Genomic DNA, 15900 nt, shown 5'->3' with positions numbered 1-15900 from the left:
ATTAATTATTAATTTAAGATAATTGGACAAGAATTCTATTATTATTTTCATCTATATTTTTTTTACTGAAGTGAATAAACAGGATACCTTACATTTAAGAAAATCTAGTAATATTTTTTTGTTGTCTTGTAAAAAATAATAATAATAATAATAATAATAATAATAATAATAATAATAATAATAATAATAACTCATTAAATAATAATAGTAATCGAAATGATACTTAAGTTTAGAATTTAGAACTTTGTTCTAAATTCTAATTTATTTTGTTTTGGATGAAGGTGCAAGTACAACCAACAGATTCTAACGGAATTTCATTTCCCACGAAAGTTGTATTTGTAAGGGCATCTCTCTATTTTTATATACTTCTCTCAAAAATAAAAATAAAATATATATTTTTGTATATACCTGCTCTGTATCTTCTTACGTGTTTATTTTGAAAGTGGCTAATTCTGAAGGTGAGTAAATGTTATATAAATGTGTTTCGTGAAAATTTTGATGCATGAGATAAGTGATTAATTATGGTGATGTACCCGTATGTTGAAATGGGGAATTATATGCTCCTACATTTCATGGTTATGTGGCTACCAAAGAGGAGTCACGAGGTGCCCACCAGAGAGGTGGCACGGGGTGTGAGTGGATCATTGAGTCTGATTGATGGGTAAGATACCTATCACCTTAGTGGCGCTAAATCCTGAAGCGATACCACGACCCTTTGCGGAGGGATTGATATTCCGGAATCATGTGCATCGACATATAGACATTGCATTAGGAATGCATCTTAATTTTGCTATATGTATTATTATTTGTAAACGTGTATATACATGCGTTAGAATGAGATCTCTAGCCATGTATAATGTATGCTCTGTTTGTGCTTATTTCTCCGCTCTTGTATATTTGTTATTTTTGGATTGATGACCCTTTCAGTGGATTGTGTGGGCTATACGCCAATAATTATGACGACTCCGAGGCACTGGGAGATGACACCGTCTAAGACGACAGAATTCAGCTTTCCTGATTCATGGACGGACGTGTCTTGGGGGTTTAACCCGGCCCTGGGACAACTGTCATACACCGGGAGCGTAATGGAGACCATGACTATTGTGGGACAGGATCCGGAGACTACTTATTATCGTCGAACTCTAACCTTTCCGATTCCACCCTCGTTGATCATCTCCAGCTTTCTCTCTGGGGAGATTGATAGTTATGGGCTATCGATCTACCCCTCAGCCCCGATCGAACCCTCACACGCCCCAATTGGGGGAGGGTGGCCATCTTTTCGTGAGATACCTATGCCTTCCCCAAACCTAGATATGTCACTAGGACCATCATCAATTTTCACTCACAATTTTTTCCCTGTAGGCGAGCTTCCCCATATTGATCCAGTGCAAGTGTCGTCACTTGAGCCAGTCCTTGGCGAGGCAGAGGATTACGACAGTGAGGAAGACCCATCAGAGCATGATTATGAGGATGGATCTGATCACACTCTATCGAGCGCTTGTGGTGGGATATGTGGAGCCGGATCAGGAGAGTATTGTGGGTGTCGATAGGTTTCGGTCAGCCTAGGTAGGGTGTAGCTTTTGTGGATGGTAGGATTACGTTAGTTTCTGATAGCAGGTTTCTAGTACTTACGCATGGTTCAAATTTTCTCCTTGGGGCAGCTCTCCTGCGTGAGTGTCTGCCGAGGAGTTTCATTTCGTTGTTATTTCGGATTGTATCATAACCACTATCTACACTTTATATCGTATGACGAGTAGTCGTCTATATGCACTATATGTTTTAGGCTCTAAAAATCTCGTTCATCTAAGTTAATTTATATACCATAGTTTGAGTTCTTAAATTTTTTTTAAAATACGAAATTCGCCTTAGTGTTTTGGTAAAGAAAAAAAAGGACGTTATTCTGTTTAATGAAAACTATTAATTGATATACTTTCCCTTTTAAAAATACACTCTCGTTGTTAAATTCGGGGTGTTACAGAATACTCTTTCATAATTTTCCTTACGTTTTCAGTGATGGGTATATATGGCTAAACATTTTTATTCATTCTCATCTAGTTCAAAGACAACATGTTTGACCTTTCCCAAGCCTCAAAAAGAGACCTTTCATCTTTGGTATTTTCCTCCGTAATGGTCGTAGGCTTTTCATTCATTACCAACGCCATGTCCAAGTCCATAACATCGAGTTGAAACTGAATCTTTTTAGACCAATCAGCATAGTTCAATTCAGTCCATTGAACTTTGTTATTGCCTTGCCCAAAGCAAACATATTAGTAGCAACTACAAACATTTAAAACACGCTCATACGTTAATGATTTGAATAAACTTTATGAATTCAAACTAATTATCTTTAAACATGTATCTAAATTCACCTTTGGGTGATGCATAAATACATTTCAATAAAATAAACTGATGTTAAATGAACATACTTTAATGAAGAATCAACCATACTCAAAATAATATGCATGTCTATCTTTGGATATACAAGCAACAAGTATGTTAATAAATACTTTAATTTCATTAATTATAAGTAATGATCCATCTTTGGATGATCTATATATGTCTTTTACATTAGATATAACAACACTTTCGAGTATGTTAATAAATACTCTCACACAACTTTAATGTATATTAATATATTAGATATAATTATAACAACACTTTCGAGTTTCGACACTATTCTAATGAAATTATATATTTATATTTATTAATTATTATTGGAAAATCATAATATCGACAATCAAAGCTTTGATACCAAATGTTAGCAAAATTTTATATTTTGGATCTTGATATATATCATGATTCTCACGGTGTTCTAATTTCTATAATAAACAATAAGAACATACCCAGATCAATATTAGTGTTTCTTGGTTCCAATTGTTCTCTTCTCTCTTCCATCTTCCTTTAATTTGTATCTTTGATGATGAGATACTTTCTACGTGTTAATGAGATATGAGAAGTAATAAAAAACTCTGACTTAGCAATTATAAAGATGCCTATTTTATAGGCAACTCATTTCAACATACATATCACATCCCAACAGTTATGTCCCTATATGAAGAGTGAGAAGAGGGATTTACATTTTGAATTTCAAAATAAAACCCCTTTAACTTAATTATCAATTAAACTCAAACAATCATCAAATTTAGGTATCTTTATTTAAAGCCAAATTTTGTTACATGAGTCACACCTAATTATTTTATAAATTAATCCAACATATCTCATTGTTAGAGAATGAAACCCTAATTTTCATCTGGATAGTGATCAAATTGAGAAGATGACGGTTTGGATGAGATTTTCAGGTTTACTAAGTGAATGTTATGATGCAAAAGCTCTTACAATCATTGTAACAGGACTGGTAGAACAGTGAAGGTGGACAAGAACACTCTTCTTCAAGAACGTGGAAAGTATGTGAGATCGTGTATGGATGTTTATTCCTCAAAAGCACTATTTGTTATGTTCACGATTAAAGATAAAGTCCATCAAGTGGAATACTAAAGGTTACATTTGTTATGTTTCAACTTTGGGAAGTTTGGTCATATATGGAAGGTTGTGGAGAGAAAACAACTCAAGTAGCTAAAGAGGAAGTTAGCGTCCAGTAGGGGTAAAAGAATGTGGAGTCCAATGGTATTCAAGGTGGTAATAAGGTACAAGAGGGTCATTGATCGGTTGTTAGTAAACAACAATGTACAAAGAAAAATAAGGAGAATCATTTTATGGTGGTACATGTGCTAGAGGACGACGACTTATATAGAGGGGGTGAATAAATCACCAAAAATAAATTTCAGTTCTTAAAAGGTTTTGAAACGTTAAAAACTAAGGCGAGCGAAATTATTGTGTTTAGATCTAAAGTCGTCTAAACCGAATCGGTTATTGGAACCTCAAATATGCCCACAACCTTTAATAGAGGATAACAATGATACAAAGATTAACCAATTAAATTCTCAATCAACTGTTCTGATGAAATTAATAGAAAAACTCAAAGTGTCAAATTATTAAACATTTGGCGTGCTGTCGATTTTTCAGATTTTCCTTTTAAGTTTGTTGATATCAAAATCCTCTTACAATATATTTGATTGTAAGGCAATCAACAAACCAATAATTCTTTTAACAATTAATGGAAAATCGTTACGAATCAATCACTCAATTAATGTTGATAATGTAAATTTAAATGCAAGAGAAAAAGAGATAGAGATAGAGAGGGAGAGGGAGAGGGAGAGAGAGAGAGAGAGAGAGAGAGAGAGAGAGAGAGAGAGAGAGAGCACAAGGAGTTGTTTAGGCAATTCACTGATTGTCCTTACTACGACTATGTATGCCCCCAATTCCAATTTGGAATTGAGACATCATTCTTACTATGCAAAAACTTTTTTTCAAGAAATGTGAAGCAATCCAACTATACAAACCTTATATTTAATGTTGATTCTTGCATTTCTCTTCCCTTGATCTGAGTTTGATCAAGTCACCCAACAAACACCAATTGATTTACCGTCTTGCGCTACTCCTTTGCAAGAAATCACTGTTCATCAAAGCTTTCACTCGGTCGAATCCAAATTGTGAGTTGTTGTCACCCGAGATTATTAATTGATTCATCGTCTCATGCTAATCCTTTGCAAGAACCTCTTGTTCTTCAAATCCTTTCACTCAATTGAATCCAATGGTGTAACTCTTATCGAAAACCCCCAAATCAACACCTTAATCTTGGAATAAAAACCCTCGCTATTTTTCTGACGAAACCCCATTTGATTCTGAACCCTACTTTAAGTTACAGTCAACCTAAATTGAATGTTATCAACCGAGTCAAGATGACACCAAAACAATGAATGATTATGTATACTTTACTTGTGAGTATGCATAAATGCAAGGTTGAAGATGCTGAGCAGTTTTAGTATGTGTTTATAGTTTCATCGAGTTGAAAATGATGCATTAATGAGGTATTTATAGATGTGCAAGTTAGAGGAAAAATGGAAACCTACAAATTTGAAAAAGAATGCAAATTTTCAGAAAAAATAGCAACATACGTCGACACATGTAAGTCATGTGTCGACCTATGTAAATACAGGTGTCGACACCAGGTCATGTGTCAACCTATGAGTAACAGAAGCTACCGACTTTAAAATTGTAGTACATGTGTCGACGTGAAAATCGTATATGTTGACATATAGACCTACAAGCTTTAAAACTGCAACACATGTGTCGCACTAAAAATCGTATGTGCCGACATATAGACAACATGTGTTGACAATGAGTCAACACATAGAAATATAAGTTATAGGCTTTATTATTGCAGCACATGTGTCGATCTATGCAATATATGTGTCTAGAGCTGCCTAAATGGGCTACTCAAACCTAAACGGGTGGGCCTTGGGTGTAACACTCCAAAATCTAGAATTATTTATTTTAATAATTATTTGAGAATTATGATGAATATTATGTGATGTGTTATGAGGTGTTGTGGAGCTAGTAGTATAACATAGATGATAGCTAGAATTACTTAGATTTAATAATTTTAGTTTATGTTATTAAGAATTAGTGAGGGTATGATGGGAAGATAATTAGGTGTAGATGTGCTAAGGGCAAGATGGTAAAAATAAGGAGGATTAGTGAAGGTATGACGGGGCATAATGAGAAAAAAATTAGGGAAGAGTGAGAACACTTTTACATCAATCGTGAAATAGATAGTGTAATACAGTGAACTGACTTTATTTGAAATGTCGCGGTAAGCAAGAGTCGCCACCGACTTTTATTTTATCCAAATTAACAGAAAGGCTAAAAGAACAGGAAAAACCTTTTAAATAAAAACTGAGTTCGGGGGGTAATTTATACAAAGGCAAGGTGTAAGGCACCCTTTGCATCCATGGTTTTCCATGGTGTGGACCTCCGTTTTTTATACCGGGCCATACCTCTGTGCTGTAGAGATACGTGAACTGACTCTTTTTTATCGCTTAATGCTTTCGCATTTTGAAAATTCACAGAGTCGCCACCGACCTTTTATTTTATCCAATTAAGGAAAGGTTTATAAAAGAAACAGAAAAAAGACCTTTAAGAAATTCTGGGTAAGGGGGTAGGTTATACAAAGGGAAGGTGTTAGCACCCTTGTATCCATGGTTATCCATGGGCTCTTAAGTTTGCTTAGCTCAATTGTTTTTTCGATCACTTTTCAATTGCTTTAGAATGCTCATATGTGGTTTCAAATACTTTTGTAAATTGAATTTTGTAATGATCCGTGTGTGGATGTATACAAAATGCTTGTTTATCTTTCGAAAGATGTTTTTGAAAAGAACGTTAATTTTGTAATAACCCGTGTTTGGATGTATACAAAGTATTGTCTTTTTGGAAAGTTTTGTTTTGAAAAACAACAGTGTATGAGAATTTTGTTTGTTTTGATTTGAGCAAGCAAACTAGGAGGTCTACCCTGAGTTGTAAGGTCTTTATCCTATTTCCTTTAAAAATCTATCCTTTCACCGGATACAAACGCAAGGTTCGATTTTGTACTCAAAATAGTAGAATTTTGACTTTGATTTTGAAAAGAATGAGAAGGGATTACCTTAAGAGGTGCAAGTGTGATTGTGTTTGTATTCAGATATTTTATCTTTGAAGTTAGTGATCTAACGGTTCAATTTTATCTTTGACATACACGCAGTTTATATTTGCTGGAAATTAAAATGCGGAAATGTAAAGTGCGGAAAGTAAATCTACGCTATTACATCGATTGTGCAGGAAATGTAAACTAGCCTATTTACATGAATTTGACATCCTATACATTTATCTAGGAATTTAAATTGCAAGAAAAATAAAAGGGCATGTTTTTTGGATTTTTTTATGATTCATTTTAATTATAATTAATGCATGATTAATTAAATTAAAATGAAGAAAAAAAAAATGAAAATAGATTTAAACCTAGAAATTAAGTTTAAAATATGTACAAAATATTTGTTAATTAATTATGAAACAAAACTAATTTTTTTGGAATTTTTGAAATTGATTTAAGTTAATTAAAACATAATTATGCAAATAATTATACAAATAATTAAAACTTAAAGATAAAATTATTCAAAATATGTACAAAATTAGTTTATAATATATAAACAATATTTAACATGAAGAACAATTTTTTTATGATTTTTTGATTGGTTAGAATAATTAAAAAGCAAATATATAAATATATACTAATTAATTATGCAAAATATTGAAATTTTGAAGAAAAATAAAATATTTTTATTTCAGAAAATAATATATTATTTTAGAAGTCTAAAAATATTTTTTGTGTATTTTTTGGATTTTTAAAACTATTTTTAATTAATTTTGTAAAGAAAATCAAAATAAAATAGAAAATAAAAGGATACATGATCCTGTGTGGTATGCATATGAGTCCATGGTATGGATTGCTTGATCTGGTGCGTTGGATGAGCCATTAAATGAGATCAGATGGCCCAGATGGTGAGGGAACATCACTTATGACACGCCTGCAAACACTGAAACCAAGGGTTATATTTAAAAAAACGCGCGCGTCAGAACCAATAGGGGGGGTGACACGTCTTCGTCTTCAACCTCCAGACAAGACTTTTAATAGCGCTTTTATGAGAAAAGCGCTGTAATTGGTTCTTCCTAAACCTGCAAAATAGCGAATAGGGTCAAACGTAACAATAAATTTGGCGCGACCTATCCATTTGATTCGTCTGATCCATACGAACTCAACGGTACCACTTAGAACCTCTAATTTTGCCTATTTCAGAAAGCCCTAATTTTGAGATTATGAACCCTAGAATGGTAACTTCGTGTGTAAGCGTCTAAAACTCAATTAAAGTTCCAGAAATGATCTACACACCACACCAAGTTCAAATATATGTCTACATCGTGCTAGATATGCGTGTGTTATGAGCTATGAGTCAGTTTTAGTTTGAACAAATCGTGACCTGTAGTGCTTGATTCAATGAGTTTCAAAGCTTGCAAATGATCTGGATAGGTTCAGTGAAGTTTAAGGAACGTGTTTGAGTGTTTATTTTGTACTGAAACAAGCTTAAACTTAGAATTCGAATTTCAAAATTCTTTGAATATTTTAAGATGTTACAAGTGTGTTACAAGCAAGAGTTTGATTCTGAATTCGTGTCCCTTTATTGCTGAAGTATGATAGCTCTTTTATAGGCCAAGAGCTGCTTGGAAGTGAAGCTAAGAAGCATTCATTAGCTTTGTGGAATCTTGACTTTTTCCATATGTGTAGCTTGGCATTTAAGCCACTATGGCTTGATTTTCTTCTCTCCCTCTGCTGTACTTTGCTTTGAGACAGAGTTGAATGAGTCATATTGATGAGTCATGCTTGGAATACAAGCTACCATTTATCCATCCATTTTCCTTTTAATTTTAATCTTAAAATAAGATAAAATCATGCCAAAAATGGATAAAAAAGATGTGGGCCTTGTCTTGGTCGTGGGAGGCCCATAATAACATGGCAAAGATGTTTGAATGCTGAAAACTTGGCCCCATTTGGAAAAAATACATTTTTGAGCAATGTTGATTTCATGCATTTTCCCAAAATTTAGCCAACTTCAACAAGGTGTAGATCCCTCAATTTTTGTCATATGAAGGAGTTCTTGCACTTTTTGGAAACCTCAAAGAGTCCTCTAACCAATGCCTTTGGTCTCATGTCAAAATGATTTTTGATGCTCCTTGTGTGTCCTTTTGAAAAAAGTGTCTTTTTGTTGACTTTGAAAATGACCTGTAATGTCTTTGATCAAATTTTTCAAATGGTGAATCCAATGACCATGGGATCAATGGAATTTGAAAGATAATTGAATTTCCTTCAAAATGAGCTTTGGTTTGAATTTTTTGGATGAAGGATGAGAGAGTTATGATCAGTCAAAGTTGAGTTGACTTTTCAGGCAAAAACCCTAATTTTGAATCTTAGGGTTTTGTTGATTTTTGATCTTTCCTTGATGAATTATGATCATCCAATGATCAAATGATGAATCCTTTGACAAAATATGGATTTTGACAAAAAAATTCATTTTTGACTGTCTGTTGACTTTTTGGTCAAACGGGTCGTCTGTTGACTGTTTGAGCTGCTGACGGTGCGTCTGAGTGAATTGAAGTTTGAAAATTTGTATGATGGTACTTTGAGATATATGGATGTGTATGAAATCCATTTGAGCTCTCAAAAACTTGTTGTTCCTGTAAAAATAAGAAAAACCCTGATTAGGGACTGTTTATGTAGGAGACAGTTAAGCGTACCTGATTTTTGTGCAGTGCTGAGTTTCCTGATTCTGCGCCTGCAAAAAGATTTTAACTCTGTACCAATTGTGTCAGTACTATTTATCTGTAAATAAATAAATAGCATGTGTGAAGTAATAAACAGTATTTAGCGTTTGCGTAAGAATAAATTCAACTGCAAGCCAAATTACTGTATAAGAAAAATTCTAAAAACTAAGTGTTTCATATATCAGGATTTTTGTTGAAATAAAAATCCATGATTATATGAGACTTTTAATTTTCAGATTGGAGTTTTCTTGAAAAATAATGTGGGCAAATTTTGGGGTATAACAGTTGCCCCTATTCAATCTTCTTAAACCTGAAGAGATTGTCTGAAATCTGAAGGTAGAAGATGATTGAATATTTAGATGCCCTGAAAATTTGCACTTACCTTGATCAGAAGAGATGTTGGAAGTTACATTTGAATGTCGTCTGTGAAATGTTGTTGGCAGATTGAAACATTACCTGAGATGGGCTTTCAGATGCCACCTGGTAAATGTGTTGATGGTTTGTTCATCAGAATGAATTCATTGATTATATCTTGATGAAGGATTTGAAAGTCTTTGTGTTGACTGTTTCGGAACCGTCCAAGGTTACCGCTTTAAGTCTTGGAGGATAATCGTTATGGAACTTGCCCAAAGTTTTTCCGCTTTAGATTTTGAAAGTTGATCTTTGTGAACCGTCTGAGGTATCAGCTTTAGATCTTTGATAGCAGATCATTCTGGAATCGTCTGAGGTATCGCTTTAGATCTTTGATGCTAGATCGTTCTGGAACCGTCTGAGGTATCGCTTTAGATCTTTGATGCTAGATCGTTCTGGAACCGTCTGAGGTATCGCTTTAGATCTGCAATGTTAGATCGTTCTGGAACCGTCTGAGGTATCGCTTTAGATCTGCAATGTCTGTTTTTGAGTTGGTAAGTGATCATAATGAATCTTCGGCTTGATTATATCTGAGAGAACTATTCATGGAATTCAGGTGAACACTGCATGTGATTGAGAACATCTTTGTTGAAGATATCCGTCTACCTGAAAAATCAAGTTAGTGATATGCAATGTTTATGATGCATGTAAATGTGAGATATTCCCAGAGAAATATGCATGTGATGTTGTGTATGAATATGCGTATGAATATGCGCATGATGCATGATGTATGAATATGATGTATGAATGTGAATATGTGATGTATGAATGTGAGATGTCGAGCTTCTATTTGGGAAAATAAATTTCCGCCAGTCATCTAGACATGACTATATTGTGATCGTTTGATGATCTTTTGTCTTGTTTGAGTACCCTCGGCTGGGGAAATTCTTTGAGAACCACGGTACTCTGTTGAATGACCTTTGACTATCACTTGGGAATGAAAGGTAGCTGAAAGTTCGGATGCCCTTTCAAATGGGAATGAGGAAGATGCATAATCCTCCGATGCACTATCTGACCAAGTCCGGGTGCGGGGATCACACCTTCTGAAGATAGTAATCTGGAACAACCCTGCTGGGGTATAAGACTTCTTTTGAAGAGAAAATCTTTTTGAGGAATTTGCTGAGAAATGCGCTTCTCTTGGGGATTTTCTTCTGATGGAATGATGTCCAGATAATTGGGACATTTCCTGAATGCTATTCCTGTTTTTCCTGGTAAACATCAATCATATTCAAATGCACATGTTCATTCAAAATTATCATTGGGACGTTTACGTATTTAAACAGAAAAAGTGAAAATAGTGATTTTTGAGCCTAGGCTGCATTGATTTTTAAAAAAGAGCCATGATAGGCTGGTTAGCACAGGGAGACAATAATCCTAGAAGTAGGAAACTGTCAGAAAGTTTTGGAAAATATTTATAAAGATAAATAGCTATGTGAAAATGATCCAGTCAAGTTTCAATTCTGCTATTGCCAATCTGTCTTCGAGTATCTCATCCCTCACTTGTTGGAAGAAAGTGATTGGACTGATCGGTGTCTTTGAGGTGTTGAATCTTGATGGTGAGTAGGCAGCTGAACGGAACACAGTTGTATGCTTCATTCCCTAACTTTTGCCTAGGCCGCCCTTTCAGGTTTTCAGCCTACCGGGATAATATTTGTTTAGTCTCTAATTTTTTCCTGGACCGCCCTTTCGGGTTTTCAATCCACCGAGACGCTCATTTTTTTGCCTAAGTTGCCCTTTCAGGTTTTCAACTTAGCGAGCTGTTTTTTTCTTTTTAAGAGAAGTATTTTTTGACTATGTCAGCATTCACAGGGTGTGGGAAATCCTCGCCATCCATGGTGGTAAGCAACATGGCGCCGCCGGAGAATATTTTCTTGATTATGAATGGTCCCTCGTAGGTGGGAGTCCATTTGCCTCTGGGGTCACCTTGTGGTAAGATGATGCGTTTGACAACCAAGCCACCAGTTTGGTATGCTTGACTTTTGACTTTTTTGTTGAAGGCTTTGATCATACGCTTTTGGTATAGCTGACCATGACAAATAGCTGCGAGCCTTTTCTCATCAATCAAGTTTATCTGGTCCAACCGTGTTTGAATCCAATCGTCTTCGTCTAGATTGGCTTCTTTCATAATCCTTAGGGAAGGAATCTGAATTTCAATTGGAAGAACTGCCTCCATACCATAGACTAAGGAGAATGGAGTTGCCCCTGTTGAAGTACGCGCAGATGTGCGATAACCATGAAGAGCAAAAGGTAACATCTCATGCCAGTCTTTGTAGGTTACTGTCATTTTATGTATGATTTTCTTGATGTTCTTGTTGGCAGCTTCCACCGCACCGTTCATCTTTGGTCGATATGGAGAAGAATTATGATGTTTGATCTTGAACTGTGTGCAAAGTTCAGTAATCATTCTGTTGTTTAGATTTGTGCCATTGTCCGTGATAATCCGTTCAGGGATGCCGAACCGACAAATGAGATTGTATTTGATGAACCGGGCCACCACATTCTTGGTAACAGAAGCAAATGAAGCTGCTTCTACCCACTTTGTGAAGTAGTCAATAGCGACCAGGATAAAGCGATGTCCGTTGGAGGCAGTAGGTTTGATTTCTCCAATCATATCAATACCCCACATTGCAAAAGGCCAAGGAGCCGTCAGGACGCTTAATGGAACTGGAGGTACATGTACTTTGTCAGCATATATCTGGCATTTGTGACATGTTCGATTGCAGCTTTAAGACCCAGAATACAGGCTTCGTATTCGGCTATATTGTTAGTGCAATTGAAGCATAATCTGGCAGTGAATGGTGTATAACCTCCTGCGGGGGAAATGATCACAGCTCCGATGCCATTGCCAAGTGCATTAGAAGCTCCGTCAAAAACCATAGTCCACCGGGATCCTGGCTCGGGTCCTTCTTCTGGTCCTAGTTGTTTGTAGTCATTGACTAGCATAATGTCTTCGTCTGGGAAGTCAAAGTTCAATGCTTGATAATCATCCACTGCTTGATGAGCCAGATGATCAGCTACCACACTTCCTTTGATTGCTTTTTGTGAAGTGTATTGAATGTCATATTCTGTTAAGATCATTTGCCATCTTGCTATTCTTCCAGAGAGAGCAGGTTTTTCGAACACGTATTTGATGGGATCCATCTTGGAGATTAGGAAAGTGGTGTGATTTAGCGTGTACTGTCTTAGCCGGCGAGCTGCCCAAGCTAAGGCACAACAAGTTTTTTCGAGTAGTGAGTATCTTGTTTCACAATCGGTAAACTTTTTGCTAAGATAGTAGATTGCGTGCTCCTTTCGGCCGGATTCGTCATGTTGTCCTAGTACACACCCCATTAAGTCTTCTAACACAGTTAGGTACATTATCAGAGGTCTGCCTTCCACGGGTGGCAACAAGATTTGAGGTTTTTTGAGATATTCTTTGATTTTGTCAAAGGCTAACTGGCATTTGTCATTCCACCTTTCCACTTGATCTTTCTTCAACAGTTTGAAGATCGGCACACAAGTAGTAGTCATGTGGGCAATAAATCGGGCGATGTAATTTAGACGTCCCAAGAATCCTCTGACTTGTTTCTCGGTACGAGGTATAGGCATTTCTTGAATGGCTTTAACCTTGGCGGGATCAACCTCGATACCTTTGCTGCTGACGATGAAACCTAAGAGTTTGCCGGATCTTACTCCAAAGGTACACTTATTTGGGTTCAGTCGCAACTTGTATTTCTTGAGTCTGTCAAACAACTTGTGTAAATGACCCAGATGTTCTTCCTCGGTGTTGGATTTTGCAATCATGTCATCGACATACACCTCTATTTCTTGATGAATCATTTCATGAAATAGCGCTACCATTGCACGTTGATAGGTTGCTCCTGCGTTTTTCAGACCAAAGGGCATTACTTTGTAACAAAAGGTTCCCCAGGGTGTTGTGAAGGTTGTTTTTTCCATGTCTTCGGGTGCCATCTTGATTTGATTGTACCCTGAGAATCCGTCCATAAAAGAGAATACCTTGCATTGTGCGGTATTGTCAACCAGTACATCGATGTGTGGTAGAGGGAAATCATCTTTGGGGCTTGCCCGGTTCAGATCTCTGTAGTCCACGCACATTCTGACTTTCCCGTCTTTTTTAGGTACAGGCACGATGTTAGCTATCCAAGGAGGATAACTTACAACTTTTAGGAATCCGGCATTGAACTGTTTTTCAACCTCGTCTTTGATCTTTTTTGACATATCAGGCCTACTCCTTCGTAGTTTCTGTTTGACTGGAATGCTACCTTCTTTGATTGGCAGGCGATGAACTACAATGTCCGTGTCAAGGCCTGGCATATCCTCATAGGACCATGCGAATATCTCGATGTAGTCTCGCAGCATTTGAATCAGTTTTTGCTTGATGCTGTGTTCTAAATCAGCCCCTATTTTGACTTCTTTCTTTTCTTCGTTGCTGCCCAAGTTGATGACCTCAATTGGCTCCTCGTGAGGCTGTATGGCCTTGTCTTCTTGTTCTAGCAGCCTTGCAATTTCTCTTGGCACTTCACAATCTTCCTCACTTTCGTCCTCAGTTTGGTAGATCGGATTTTCAAAGTCATGACGGGCAATAGCAGAATCGTTGTTGACTGGATCCAGAGTGTATGTGAATCTGCATGTTAGTTATGTGAGTATGTGTGAAGAAAAAACATAGCTATTTGAAAGAGAAGAAAGAAAGAAAAAGGATCATAAAATTTAAATATGCAAGCGTCCCATGATTTTATTGAATGCGCGTGATCATGATATGATAAGCCCTTATAGAAGGACCGGTGTGCTAAGGCACACGGCTTTCAAGCTCATGGTTCGATTGTTCAGGAACCATTTTTATCTTTGCACAATATACACAAAGAAAACAGGAAATGGCATTTACTCCTGGTCAAAGGAGATCACATCCTCAGCTTTCCAGTTGTTCAATCCACTGTTGTGAGCAGGGGGTACCCAGCTGTTCCAGTTGCAGTTGTCTTCTTCATTTTCCACAGCATTGATTTCATTAGTGGGAAAATGAGCCGGTGATCCTTCGGGATAAGGGATATACTCTGCTGGATACGAGAGCCCAGGCTGAGATATCTCTGTTGGCTGAGCGAGATGCTCGATAAGGCCGTCCCATGAAGTCGGAATGATGCTTTGAATAGAGACTTGTGCCTCCTGATGAGGAGTGTATGCTGACAGAAAGCAACCCTCGTTATTTGGTATTTCCCTGACTTCTTCGAAAGCGAAATTGTCATCGTACTGTTCATCCCATCCAGTTGGGACAATGTCCTCCATAGCAATTTGTGAGCTTGGAGGAGTGGAATATTTCACCATATAGTCATATTTGCCGCTGGGTTCTCCTAGCGTGTCCCATACTTCTTTGGGTGGATTTTGATATTGCTCAGTGACGGGACTTGTGAAACTTTCGTCATTTCCAATTTGATCACCCCATCCAGTCGGGGTAATGTCTTCCAAAGCAATATAAGAATTCTGAGGTGCGGCATACTGATAGTTATACCCGCCATTTGGTTCTCCCACAGCATCCCACATTCCCATGGAAATGGGTGGAATTTCATCTGGATATGGCTGGATGATATGGTTCAAGAACACTCCTTCATCTTCAATAGCGTTTACTTCTTGGCTGACGAAGTGTGACATTAATCCTCCAGAACGAGGACCTTGATCATTCTTTTGATTTTCGCTATCATAGCCCAGGCCTAACTTGTCAGACTTGTAGGGTATATCGGGAAGCTGTCCCCATACTGTGCAATCACCCTGTTTAATCATGGCTTTGGCATCTTTGAGAGAAGCCATAGTTGTAGTTGGAGTAGCAGGAATATGCTTGGTGGTAGAGACATCTGGGGAGACCACCTCAAATGATTGGCATGGAGTTTCGATGAATTCGTCCTCCAACTCGACATATTTGGAATTGCTTAGGTGACTAACCACATATTCCTCTTCGCCATAGACTGTGACAATCTTTCCTTTTACTGGATATTTTAACTTCTGATGCAGGGTAGAAGTTACAGCGTTTGCCCCGTGTATCCAAGGGCGTCCAAGCAAACAGGAGTATGCTGGGTGAATTTCCATTACGTAAAAGATAGAATCAAAGATCTGAGAACCCACTCTGATTGGGAGATTCACTTTTCCGTATACCGTTCTGGTTGACCCGTCAAAGGCTCTTACCACAACATCACTTGGTTGTAACACAATTCCTTCGAAGTCAAGCTTTTCTAGTACTGTTTTTGGTAACACGTT

Source organism: Vicia villosa, linkage group LG1, assembly GCF_029867415.1.
Source record: "Vicia villosa cultivar HV-30 ecotype Madison, WI linkage group LG1, Vvil1.0, whole genome shotgun sequence".
NCBI classification, from domain to species: Eukaryota; Viridiplantae; Streptophyta; class Magnoliopsida; order Fabales; family Fabaceae; genus Vicia; species Vicia villosa.
The sequence above is the reverse complement of the archived record's forward strand: the minus strand, read 5'-3'. Positions refer to the sequence as shown.